The sequence below is a fragment of the Ovis aries genome, chromosome 2 (assembly GCF_016772045.2).
Source record: "Ovis aries strain OAR_USU_Benz2616 breed Rambouillet chromosome 2, ARS-UI_Ramb_v3.0, whole genome shotgun sequence".
Classification (NCBI taxonomy): domain Eukaryota; kingdom Metazoa; phylum Chordata; class Mammalia; order Artiodactyla; family Bovidae; genus Ovis; species Ovis aries.
This window is the reverse complement of record NC_056055.1, coordinates 236,875,438-236,887,576: the sequence shown is the minus strand read 5'-3', so window position 1 is coordinate 236,887,576 and position 12,139 is coordinate 236,875,438. Positions and strand designations below refer to the sequence as shown.

Below are 12,139 nucleotides of genomic sequence, written 5' to 3'. Positions count from 1 at the left end.
GTGCTCATTAAATGGCTCCTTAAAGAGGAATGTAATGAACCAGTTTTATTACAACAGTCATCTCGACCCATCCTGGGAGGAGATTCTGTATTCATTGGGAAGAAGGAGGACCACAACTCTGTGTGCCTGGGGTTGGAGGCGAGGGAAAGGAGGAGGACCCCATTTGGGGGAGGTCCCGGGTTGCCCTGGCTCCAGCTCAGGTTCTGGCTGGGGCAGGAGGGCGGAGGTGAGGCTGGGCTGTTACTGTGCTTCCACCATAACTGTGAAAGGCAGGAATTGCCGTTGGCTTTGACTAGAGCCATGGCCAAGTTTCCCACTCTGCGCCTCCAGAATTCCCAGGAATGCTTATCACGAAGGGCCCCTTAATTTACTCGTGTACCAAGCACCGTCTATAGAAGGAATAGTCAGCCTAGCACTCACACACACATAAACCCAGCTCCATGGTATTATGCATGTGCCCCTGTGATTACAGTGACAGGGAAAGTTGCTGAGAAGCATTTCTGCATTCCTGGTAGCCTCGGTCCATTGTGCACGTCCTCTGTCTTTGGGATCTAATAGCAGCATCTGAGGCAGTGATGTGATAACAGCAGCCACCATCTCTTGGGCACCTACTGTGTGCCGGGCACTGAGTTTAGTGATTTACCTAGATTATCTCATTTAACCCTATGAAGGGAAGTGAAAGTCACAGTCATGTCCGACTCTTTGCGACACCATGGGCTAGTCCGTGGAATTCTCTAGGCCAGAATACTGGAGTGGGTAGCCTTTCCCTTCTCCAGGGGATCTTTCCAACCCAGGGATTAAACCCAGGTCTCCTGCACTGCAGGTGGATTCTTTACCAGCTGAGCCACAAGGGAAGTACTAACGGGAAATACTAACGGGAAATACTATTATTACCCCATTTCACAGATTAAAAAAAACTGAGGCCTAGGAGGATTAGGTCACTTCCCCAATCCTGGCGCAGGTCAGGTAGGTATTGAATTCAGCAATCAGGCTCCCCAGTCCACACCTGACCCAACCCCGCCCCTTCCTGGAGCCTCTCTGTAGGGAAATAGCAATTAGCCAATGTAGGGAAATAGCAGTTAGCCAAGATGGCTGTGGTCAGGCTCTTCCACCCCACTCCCTCTCGCTCATGCCCCATGTCCTCTCTCACCCATGCTCCATAAACAATGACTTCGCACGGTTGTGTAACAGCTGAGATCATTCATGGCAATGCATCAGGCACTCTCTTGGCCACATGTCATCTTTGTCATGTGTACCTATACAAGCTCCGCCTGAAAAGCCCTTGTGAACGCGTTATGGGTGCGTCGGCTGGGCCAACCACAGGAGAATACAGCATGGCTGCTGCACGGCTGCTGTGCCAAGGAGAGAATAAACGTCTGCGGTTCCTATGTGGAGAGGCAATGGCAGCCCACGCCGGGACTCTTGCCTGGAAAATCCCATGGAAGGAGGAGCCTGGTGGGCTGCAGTCCATGGGGTCGCTAAGAGTCGGACACGACTGAGCAACTTCACTTTCATGCATTGGAGGAAATGGCAACCCACTCCAGTGTTCTTGCCTGGAGAACCCCAGGGACGGCGGAGCCTGGTGCGCTGCCGTCTATGGGGCCACACAGAGTCGGACACGACTGAAGTGACGCAGCAGCAGCAGCAGCAGCAGCGGCTCCTACAACTCCCTGAGTTCTCTTCCAGCCTCCCCACTCGCTCCTTGCCTGGCCTGGGTTCGGTGAACAGCGTGCACAGTGGGAACAGCGAGGCACCCTCCCACCTCACAGGTGAGAAGACTGAGGCTCGGCAGACAGAGGGGCTGCTGGGATTTCTAAAGTGCCAGCCACAGGACTTGGTGATCCTCTGGGGTCTGACAAACGTTACTCCAGAGCCCCCACCTCCCTGCATTGTACTTTGAAAATGCAGTATGTTTTGTTGGTTGGTTGGTTGTTTTTTGTTTCTGACCAAATTTGAGGATTCTGAATATGACTTTAGAAGAGACTAGAGCTGACTGGAATCCTGGTCCCAGACGTAATACCTTCCACTCACTCCCTATCGTGGTCAGGCCCCAGCACAGTCAGACCCGGGTCACCTGACCTAACTGGGCCAGTACTCTTGACAGTTCCTCCTTGTTGTACTAGAATCCAGGTGAATTAAAGAGTTCTGCTCACCCCTTGGATCATAGCACAACTTTGGCCCCAGAGGTCCCTTCCTCTGCCAGGGGCCCTTTGTAGACAAGATGTGTAATTCCACCAGCAGCAAAGCTAACCATCCCTGGGTATGGGAACTGTCTGTGCCCGGCATCCTGGCATGCAACTGGATCCATCCTGCCCACGGGACTTCACCCTTCTCCTTCCTGAACCACAGGGACCTGGAACATAGAGACTAACAAGGTCTGCTCTCCATGAGGACAGAAGAGCGCAGGAGGGCGCTTAGAGGAAAGCAAGGACAGAGAACTGGAGGAAGTGATCTGGTAGGGAAAGGGAGACCTCAGATGGGCTAGAAGGCAGAATTCAACTTTCCTGAGCACCTACTATCTGCCTGGCATTTATACACACTCTTCATCTAAGCTTCATCATCTTGGTGGGCAGATGTCATCAATAGCATTGTGTGATTATACCCATTTTGCAGATGAGGAAATCAAGGCCTGCTGAAGGTAACACAGTTTGGCCATGGTGGGGCAGGAATTCAAACCCAGGCCTCCGGTGACCTCCAAGTCCATCTATTTTCCAACCACATTGTCTAGGTTTACTCTTCATTGTATGAGGGACCCCATCGCTCCTCCGCCTCCATTGCCCACCTCCCCCAAAGCCACCAGGGAGGCCTCTGAGAAAGGGAAACTTCAGTAAATCTCAGCCTTAAACCAGGAGAGGCCAAGACCATCCGCCAGGAGGAGCCAGCATTTCCCAGCAGAATAAATCACTGGCCTCTTAGTCACCACAGTTGTAGACACTGCCTTCCTTCCCCAGGAAGTTTGTAAATCAAACCTTAGACCTGGATTTGCAGAGCCTGCTGGGGGGATGAGTGAGGCAAGAAGCAGGGGGAGGGCTACTGGGAGAAGAGCAGCACCCAAGCCAAGTCCTGGAGGCTTTCTTGGGGGGCAGGGCCACAGCGTGGTGCTGAGGGGCCACTGCTCCCACCTGGGCCCCCAGGGGTGGTCCTGATGTTCCTGGGGCCCTTGCCAGCCCTGACCTTCTGTGGGTCCCTGACCTGGTGTCTGCGTGTCTGGGGGCAGCTGGAGCAAAGGGTCTGGGGCTCAGGGATGGAGGCTGGAGAGGGGGTTTGGGAGGGGGCAGCAGCTCTGAGCTGAGCTCCGGGTGGAGATGTTTGATGGAAAGAGGGGCTGATGGTCACAGAGGACAGGGGAGGCGGTACCTAGCAGGACCCTTGGCCAGGGCAGCTGGGAGGAAGTCAGAGGAGCAGGACTCAGCACCCTGGGCTGGGAATCAGGGCCTGGCTCAGTTCTGGTGCTGCTGACTGGCTGTGTGACCTTGGGCAAGTCACTTGGCCTCTCTGGGCCTCAGCTGCCTCATCTGCAAAGTGAAGGTGATTACTCCTGCCTTGGATGTGGGAGGAGAACTCAAGGAGGTCAAGGAGCAAAAAGTCAGTGGGGAGGGGCCATCCTGAACACTCCAGGTGTAGTGCCTGGCTCTGCTCCACCTGCCTCTGCTCTAGCCTCCTGGTGATTGGCCAGGCTCTGGTGTCCCTGCCCCTGAGAGCCCAGCTGATTGGAGGCGGTTGGGCCTTTATGCAAATAAGTCTGCTCCCGCTTCCCTCTCTCCTCCCCTCACCAAGGGCACTGCTACTGGGCTTCACACATCTGACCCCAATGCAGGCTCACTCTGGCCCTCTCTCTCCAAGATCCATGCTGCGCGCCCAGTCCTGTACTGACACTCCCCTTCCTAATCCCTGCCCACCCCCCACCAGCTGTATGACTTTGGCCAAGCACGTCACCTCTCTGAGCCTCAGACCCCTCCCCTGTCCAATGAGATGAGAAGGCGTACCTCTTGGCATTCTCGTCCCCACACATTATTACTTACACATTCTTGTAGTCCTTAAACAAACATTTCTTTGTCTCCTGTGTGCCAGGTTCTGGTCTGGGCATTGAGAATACAGAGACGGACAGTGGTGAAGCCTCTGCTCTCTTGAGCTTCCGTCATGGTGGGGTTGTTGTGTGGCTGCAGCGAGGAGCTGGTGGGGAAGGTGTTTGCAAGCGGCCGGGAGCCGAGGCAGGGCAGGGCAAGTCAGTCCCACACGGTGAGGTCACTCCCTAGAGTAGGAGTCAGGGCTTGTGCTCAGGAGACACTGCGCTGTGCTGTGCTTAGTCGCTCAGTCGTGTCCGACCCTCTGCGACCCCGCGGACCGCAGCCCACCAGGCTCCTCTGTCCATGAGGATTCTCCAGGCGAGCATACTGGAGTGGGTTGCCATGCCCTTCTCCAGGGGATCTTTCTGACCCAGGAATGGATCCAGGGTCTCCTGCATTGCAGGTGGATTCTTTGCCAGCTGAACTACCAGGGAAGCCCAAGGAGACACTGGTTCCATACTATTCCGACTTTCAGGTCCCAGGACAAGCCTCAGCTCGTAGTGGAGGTTGAGCCCTCCCAGGCCCCCTTGACTCTTCGGGCCCACCCAAGGGCCCACAGGCTCTACAGGCGGGAGTCACCTGGTCATGTGCACCCCCCTTGGCTGAGTAGCTGGTGGTTTCCTCTTTCTGAGCTCACTGTCCTCCCCTTCCAGGTTCAGAATCTTCATCCAGCAGAATCACCTTGAGACAGAGTTGGAGCGGGGAAGTGGGGAGCTCGGTCTCGTCGGTCCACTCTGCCTGCTCGTGGCCCCGAAGCTGACTGCGTGGGCCGAAACTTCCCCCACCAGAGCTGATAACAGAATTTTTAATTATAACTATCACCTGAAAAACTGGGACCTGCCACAGATAATTAAAATGAGATTTGGCTCCTCCTTGCCCATCTCTTCTCTCAGCTTTAAAACTGATGGTGAATTTCACATCACACCTGGAAATAAGAGTTACAAACAGGGACGTTGTTGAAGAAAGGAGGCTGTAGGACAAATGTGGATGTGGACACGCACCTCAGGGGCTGGGGAAACATGTGCGTGCATGCGTGCACATGAGGCTGCGTGAGCTTGCGTGTGCACAATGGTGCGTGTGCCTGTGCAGTGGTTGGGGAGAGGGGGACGGGAGGGAGGCAGGGCCTCGTCAGGGGCAGGCCACAGGAGGTGGGGATGGTGACAGATGATGCTGTGGGGGTACTGGGGAGCGGGCTGCAGGCACAGATCTGCCCCTGGGGACGATGGCCAGGACCCTGGAGGCCCAGCAGGGCCCCTGCTTCCTCGTTGTTAATTTCCCTTCCCGAAGCCTTTTTTCTCACTGGCAAATTATACATAGACTCGGCCCACCCTGGGTCCCTGGGAGGGCTGGACAGCAATGTCCAAGGCGGCGGTGGAGTGGGGCGGGGCACGGTGCTACAAGGAGTCCCCAGCATCGTGGCAGCCTCAGAGCTTGTTCTAAGGAGATGCTAGCTAGCTGAAGAACAGTCCCACGTTTAGAAGCCCGCTGTCAGCTGAGGGAGCCTAGTCCTCCCTGGACAGGAGCCTCTGGGAGAGACCGGGAACTCCCAAGGAGACAGGGTCCCTGCAAACTCACAGAAACATGAGCTCAAGGTGTCCCGACAGAGACCCTTGGTGAGGTGGCCCCTCTCACAGGTGGGGCCCCCCTCCCAGAGGGGCAGCTGGGGGCAATGGGGGCTACCCTCCCAGATGAGTGGACCCTGGATCAGTGCTGCCAAGACCACCCTCTCCTGGGAGACCGGATCCCTCAGGACCCTCCCCTGACCTGGCGGTGGGAGGAGGGAGCCTCACTGAGCTCCTGTGTCATCACAGACGGGCCCTGCCCCTCTCTGGGCTGGACCCAGTGACACTAATGCTGCCTCCGCCTCCAGGCTGGACTCCTCTCCTCTCTCGCCTCCCCGCCCCCTTGCCTCCCTCTCCCTTCTTCTTGATCCTACAGTTGCAGAAACATAAACTTGGCTAATTTCTTGGTTCCGTAAATCGCCCAATGGGGAGGCCAGGTAGGCGGCCCCCGCTCCACTCCATCACCCACCCTAATGCATCGTCTGACACTTTCAATTTATTTTTCTATTCCTTTACCATCAGAAATGACGATTAAATTTCCAGCATAAATACCGCTTTACCAAACTGAATTAATCACAGGAGAGGAGCAGACAGGCCAGCAGCACCATCAGAGCACCTCACACATTAACCCTTCCCCCTAACTGAGGCCACACCGGGAGGGCGGGGTCTCGAGCCTCCCTGGGGTCACCTGACCCAGACCCCTCTGCCCTCTTGCAGCCGTTCTCCAGTGGGGGTCTGGGAGGAGAGTCTTGCCCGAGGTCACCCTCCCCATCAGGACAGGAAGTCAGGACACCAGTCCCTCATCCCCACATCTGACTCCTTTCTGACGCACCTCCAGCCCCTCGGGGACTCCTGCGGGGTCGGGGCGGAGGCTGGCACTCCATGGCCAAGAGAGGGACAGATGACTTATGCTGGGTTTTGGCATTTTTCAAGCCTGGGTTCTTGCTCCTGAGGGATGAGGGACGGGGATGACGCCCCCTCCTTGATCCCAGAGCCTGGGCTGACAGGAGTCCAGGGGGGACTGGGACAGGGGGACAGCTCCCATCCCCTCGCCCACGACCATTGCCGTCGCCTGCCCCAGCCGTGACCACTCTTATCAATCCAACCATGCATTTCACGTGTCTCCCCTCTTCTTCGTCTCCCGCCCCCAACCTCACTCAGCCCAGTCCTCCCTTCCTGCGACCTCCACGGCCTCCTCACTGGTCTCCCCACTTCCACGCTTGCCCCCACCCACTCCCCATCCATCTGCAGAGTCATCAGTCCAAAATACTGCCCCGTCATTTCCTGACTGGCTGCCCTTACCTGCTCTCAGGTCAGTTCCCCTCCCTTCCTGGCCACTAGGACTAGGGTGACCTGGCTTCTAAAAGCCCTCTGACCCCCTTTCTGGCTTGGTTACTTCTTCAGGCTTCAGGGGGTTTTTTGTTGTTTTTTTTTTTTAATCTAAACCTCCCTCCTCAGAGAAACTTCTCTGATCGCCGTCCCCCATTCCAAATTAGTTTCTTCCTCCTAAGATTCTCTCTCAAATCTATTTCCTCTCCTTCAGAGCTTAACACAAGTTATAATTACACACTAATTTGTGGGTTTGTTTAATAGAATTCTCAGGGGAGGAACTTTGTCTGACTGCTTGATGCTGCTCTAGCCTTTATAGCGGGGAGGTAGTGGAGGCTCAGTGCAGACTTTGTAGTGAATGAATGAGTGAATGGATGAGTGAATGAATGAGTGAGGAAATAACAAACCTCTCATGTGCCCACTGTGTGCCAGACTGCGGCTGGACCCTGCAGCTGGAGGAATGAAGCGGACATGCTAGCTGGGCTCTGAGGGTTGAGTAAGAGTTTGCTGGGGTTCTAAGAAGTCCACCTGTTTCTGGATGGACCCTTCCCAGTCACCCTGAGAGGAAGTCCTTTCCCCTTTGAAACTGATTGATTTAGTGGCTCAGTTCAGTGAGTATATCAGAGCCCAGACCTCAGGGTCAGATCCACCTGGGTTGCATCCTGATTCTGCTCTTGGCGCTGTGTGACCTTGGGCAGATCACTCAGACTCTCTGAACCTCCACCTCCCACTCTGTGGACAGACGACCCTTTCATTGATGTTCAAAATCCCATCCACCACAAGAGAGGCGGACATGGCCATGGTGCCTCCCGCCCACGTGGGGCACAGACCCAGGCACAGCCAGTCAACCAGCTGGAAGTTCCAGATTAGTCCAGGCAGCTGGGAAGCGGGTGCTGAATGTAGGCTCCGGGATCCCAGTCCAAGGCAAGGTGAAAGGGAGGCTTCCGGGAGGAGGCAGGCAGCTAGAGCTCCCTGCAGCTTACTCCTGTGACTGTGTGTGAGCTTTCCCCCTCTTGTTCTCCCTCTCCCAGCATCCCTGCTGTTCCCGCTGTCTCCCCTCAGTCTCCCTCCCCCTGACAGGAGACCTGAGGGACTCAATCCGGTTCCAAGGGCTGCATCTCTGCCCTGCAAGCAGACCCTGGGAGCCCCCAATAAACACCCACCTACACGCTTCCAGGAACCACTTCCCTGCAGTTTGGCAGTGCGCAGGCCAGATGCTTGCTGCTGCATCTCTCCTTATACATGTGTGCGTGTGCACACACACACACAGTCATGCACACCCAGGATAGGCCGCAGCAAGGAGGAAAAGCTGGAGCTGGGGATTAACAGAGCCTCCTGCAGGCGTCGGAGTCAGCTTTTGTGCAGCAGCCTAGAAAGGAGCTGGGCTCCTGCAGGCACTTCCCACCGCACCCCCAGTTCCAGGCCTGCAGCAGGCACGCCCTGTCTCAGTCATTCATCAATCCACCACCGCATCCTACAGATCTTTATTAGATGCCTACCGTGCACCATGCTTTGTGGAAGGGGTGAAGGCAGCACGGTGAGCAGGGCCAAGCCCTGGCCCTCAGTTTACTCCTCCATGAAATGGGGCATCACCTGGATAGTCCAAGGACCTCTCCAGTCAGCCCCAATCCTCTCATCTAGAATTACACTCTGAGGCCAGGTGAGGTGTGGCCAGCTGAGCCAGACCCTGGGCAGAGAGTTGAGAAGAGGCTGCAGAGTGGCCAGTGGCTGGAGGGACAAGGAGAGGGATGTGGTTCCTGAGTCAGTTTCATCCCACAGACAATGAGAGTTTCCAGAGAAGACAGACCCCACCTTTCCTCCTCAGCCCAGTGACCTCTGCTGTGACCTCGTCCTCCCCTGGGAGCCCCAGGCTGGGGAGGAGCCCTGGGCCCTGACATGGACTTGGAACCTGACCCCCATCTGAGTGGGGAGCCCCCTTTACACCTCTGTGCTCAGAGGGAGAAGCTGAGAACAGAGAGGGAAGCAGCTTGCCTGAGATCACACAGCAAATTAGGGATTAGTTCCCACTAGTGTGTGCCTCTGCTGAAGAAGTTCAGTTCAGTTGCTCAGTCGTGTCCGACTCTTTGCGACCCCATGAATCGCAGCACGCCAGGCCTCCCTGTCCATCACCATCTCATGGAGTTCACTCAGACTCACGTCCATCGAGTCCGTGATGCCATCCAGCCATCTCATCCTCGGTCGTCCCCTTCTCTTCCTGCCCCCAATCCCTCCCAGCATCAGAGTCTTTTCCAATGAGTCAACCCTTCGCATGAGGTGGCCAAAGTACTGGAGTTTCAGCTTCAGCATCATTCCTTCCTGGGCTCAGCTGGTAAAGACGCTGCTGAAGAAACGTAGAATAATAATCATAATAATAACCAGTGCTGGGCACCCACTGCGCATGCCAGCACCTGCTGAGCACTTTATAGGTGAGACTGCATTTCACCTTCACATCGCCCCCCACCGCGGGTGGAGGTATGACTGGCCCCATTTTACAGATGAGGAAACTGAGATGCAAAGAGAGAAGAGGCTGGTCCAAGGTCACTCCCACCGGTGCCCCTCTCACCACCCCCATCCCCAGTGGGCATTTCTGCACTCTGGGTGGTTATTTATCCCCGTCTGCCCTCCCTGCTTGTCTCTGATGTCCATGGCTGGGTCTGTTTCACTCCCCACTCCCCTCAGCAGGTGCCCATCACGTAACAGGGGCTCAAAAAAGATTTGTGACAGAGAAGTAAAGTGAGAACTTAAGGAAACCAAGTCTCCCAGAGGGACTGTGCCCCCTTGACCCCTGCACATTGGGAAGACTTCAACTCCTGGCTCTTGTAGGCACCACCTCCCACGCCCTGCCAAGACAGGCTGACTTGGAAGGGGTTAGCAGCCCAAGTCTTAGGATTGGGTGACTGGGTCCTGTAATTAAGCCCTGGCTGCCAGCAGAGGGCTGGCCTTGCACTCTGGGGAGAGTCAAAGTCAGCCCCTCCTCCCCCTCCCAGAGCACTGAGCCCTGGTTCAAAGCACCCCCACATCCCTTCCCCCGCCTCCTTTCATCTTCAAAGCAGCCCTGGAGTTGGAGTGTGCTGATGTTTATTCCTGAAAAGGAGGCCCCACGGGGGAGGTGACAGGTACCTATCAGTGGTGGACCTGGGACCTGCAGCCCCTCCTCCCCGCCTCTGTGGGTGGTTGAACACCAGGCTCTGGCTTTCAAAGTCCTTGAGCATTTCCTGCCCTCTGGCCACCCTGCAGGGCACTCTGCCTGCCTACCAGCCTGGGGGCATCAGTACAGGACCCTCCAGGAGACAGAAACCACACAGGAATGTGAACAGGGAAAGTGTTAGCCGCTCAGTCATGTCCAACTCTGCAACCGTGGACTGTAGCCTGCCAGGCTCCTCTGTCCATAGGATTCTCCAGGCAAGAATACTGGAGTGGGTTGCCATTCCCTTCTCAGGGGGATCTCCCCAACCCGGGTCTCCTGCATTGCAGACAAATTCTTCTCCATCTGAGCCACTAGGGAAGCCCAAACAGGGAAAGTTCAACACAAATAATTTTCATTGCAACCGTGGATCAGAGTAACAAGGGATTGGCTAGTAGGAAGTGAAAAGAATGCTATCAGTGCTGTCAAATCCAGAAATGCAAATATACAAGGCAGCCACTACCTCTAGGGCTGAGACAGGGTGCCAAGGAAGAGCCCAGACCCTGAAGGAGAGGGCAGAGTTGTAGCTCACTTAGTGGCAGGGAAGTCCCCGTGATGCCACACAGGTGGAACTTGCTGGAGTCTGCCCTCCAGAATTTCCAGAAATCCACTCTTTAAAGATGCCAAGGAATGCTGTTTCTAGCGAGGTGACTCGCTGGATGCATCTGCTATGAAATCACCTTTGGAAGCTATTGGGAGAAACCTCCAGCCACTGGGACCTCCACCAATAGCTACTTGACCCTGGGCTTTTTACCTCCCCCGCTGGGCCTCTTTTTCAGGAATAAACAGCAGTGATCCAACTCCAGGGCTGCTTTGAAGATGAAAGGAGGTGAGGGAAGGGATGTTTGGGGGGGGGGGGGGGTGCTTTGAACTAGTGCTCAGTTCTCACGGAGGGGAAGGGATTGACTTTGACTCTCCCCAGAGTGCAAGGCCACCCCTCTGCCAGCAGCCCACTCTGCTCTCCCCCTTGCAGGGCTTAATTACAAAACCCAATGCGTACTACAGGGTCAGGCCCCAGGGAAGTCAGTCGCAGGCCCCAGGGAAGTCAGTCGCGCTGCAGGAGCGGGATGCTGGAGAAGTCTCACGAATCACGGAGCTTCTTTCTGTTAAAATATCCCTGTTCCCTACGGGACCTGGGTGCTGGGGAAGCCAGTGTCCCTGCAACAGCCTACTGAGCCAGTGTGCACCAGACTGCGGATGGACGTCTCTCCACTGCCCTCTACTGACAAAGTTTAGCAGGGAAAGTTAAGCTGGAAAAAGGGAAAAGCTGCAAAGTGATGCCCATTTCCATCCCCACAAATCAGGCAGCAGAGAGTAAACTGGAGCCGAGATGCAGTAACTCTGAAACCGGCATGGTCGACATCTTCAGCTAGTCATGGGTACTCATAAGTACGCGTGTACACATCTTTGAATCCCCATTCAACAGCAGAGGAACTCTATCTCCAGCCTACAAAAGGCAGCTAGGTATCTTTTAAGTGAAACAGATTTTTCTCTAAAACAAGGAGACCCACAGTCTTAAGACACATTGCATCCACTGCTAACTATAACTTACTCCTCCGATTCAGACACACCTTGCTGACTGTTCTGTTACCAAAGACTAAATTTCTGAGTTAGCTTGCAACCCCTTGTATATAAAATTAAAATGAGAAAAAAATAGAAGAAGGGACGAGCATCCATAGGTAAAACAGGTATGTGGGAAGCAGATTGAAAATAGGCAAAGCTTCTACCATCATGATTTTTCAAGCTGGTCTTGAGGCCATAGTTGGTACTGTGGCTTCCTTCTTCCTCACTCACTCCATAGCCCCCTTACCACCCCCTCCTCGTCCAAGGTCACATGATCAGGGCTCTTCATCTGGTGGTGTGACAAAACCTTCACTGCTGAGTAGTCTGAGTCCTCAGTCACCCTGCCTTTGTTGGGTTGGGAGAGGGATGCTTTAGTTTTCCATTATCCTTCCCAATGGGACCTGAAGGCACTAAGGGATGACTTGCGGAAACCC

General features: G+C 55.1%; 1 long non-coding RNA gene across 1 annotated transcript; it reads left to right on the top strand.

Annotated features, from left to right (window-relative positions):
* The first annotated feature begins 1,319 nt into the window (after nt 1-1,319).
* On the top strand, nt 1,320-4,939 carry LOC121818556 (uncharacterized). The gene is made up of 2 exons (XR_006058521.2): nt 1,320-1,769; nt 4,721-4,939. It is a non-coding gene; the product is annotated as an uncharacterized LOC121818556 (long non-coding RNA).
* Nucleotides 4,940-12,139: the final 7,200 nt, after the last annotated feature.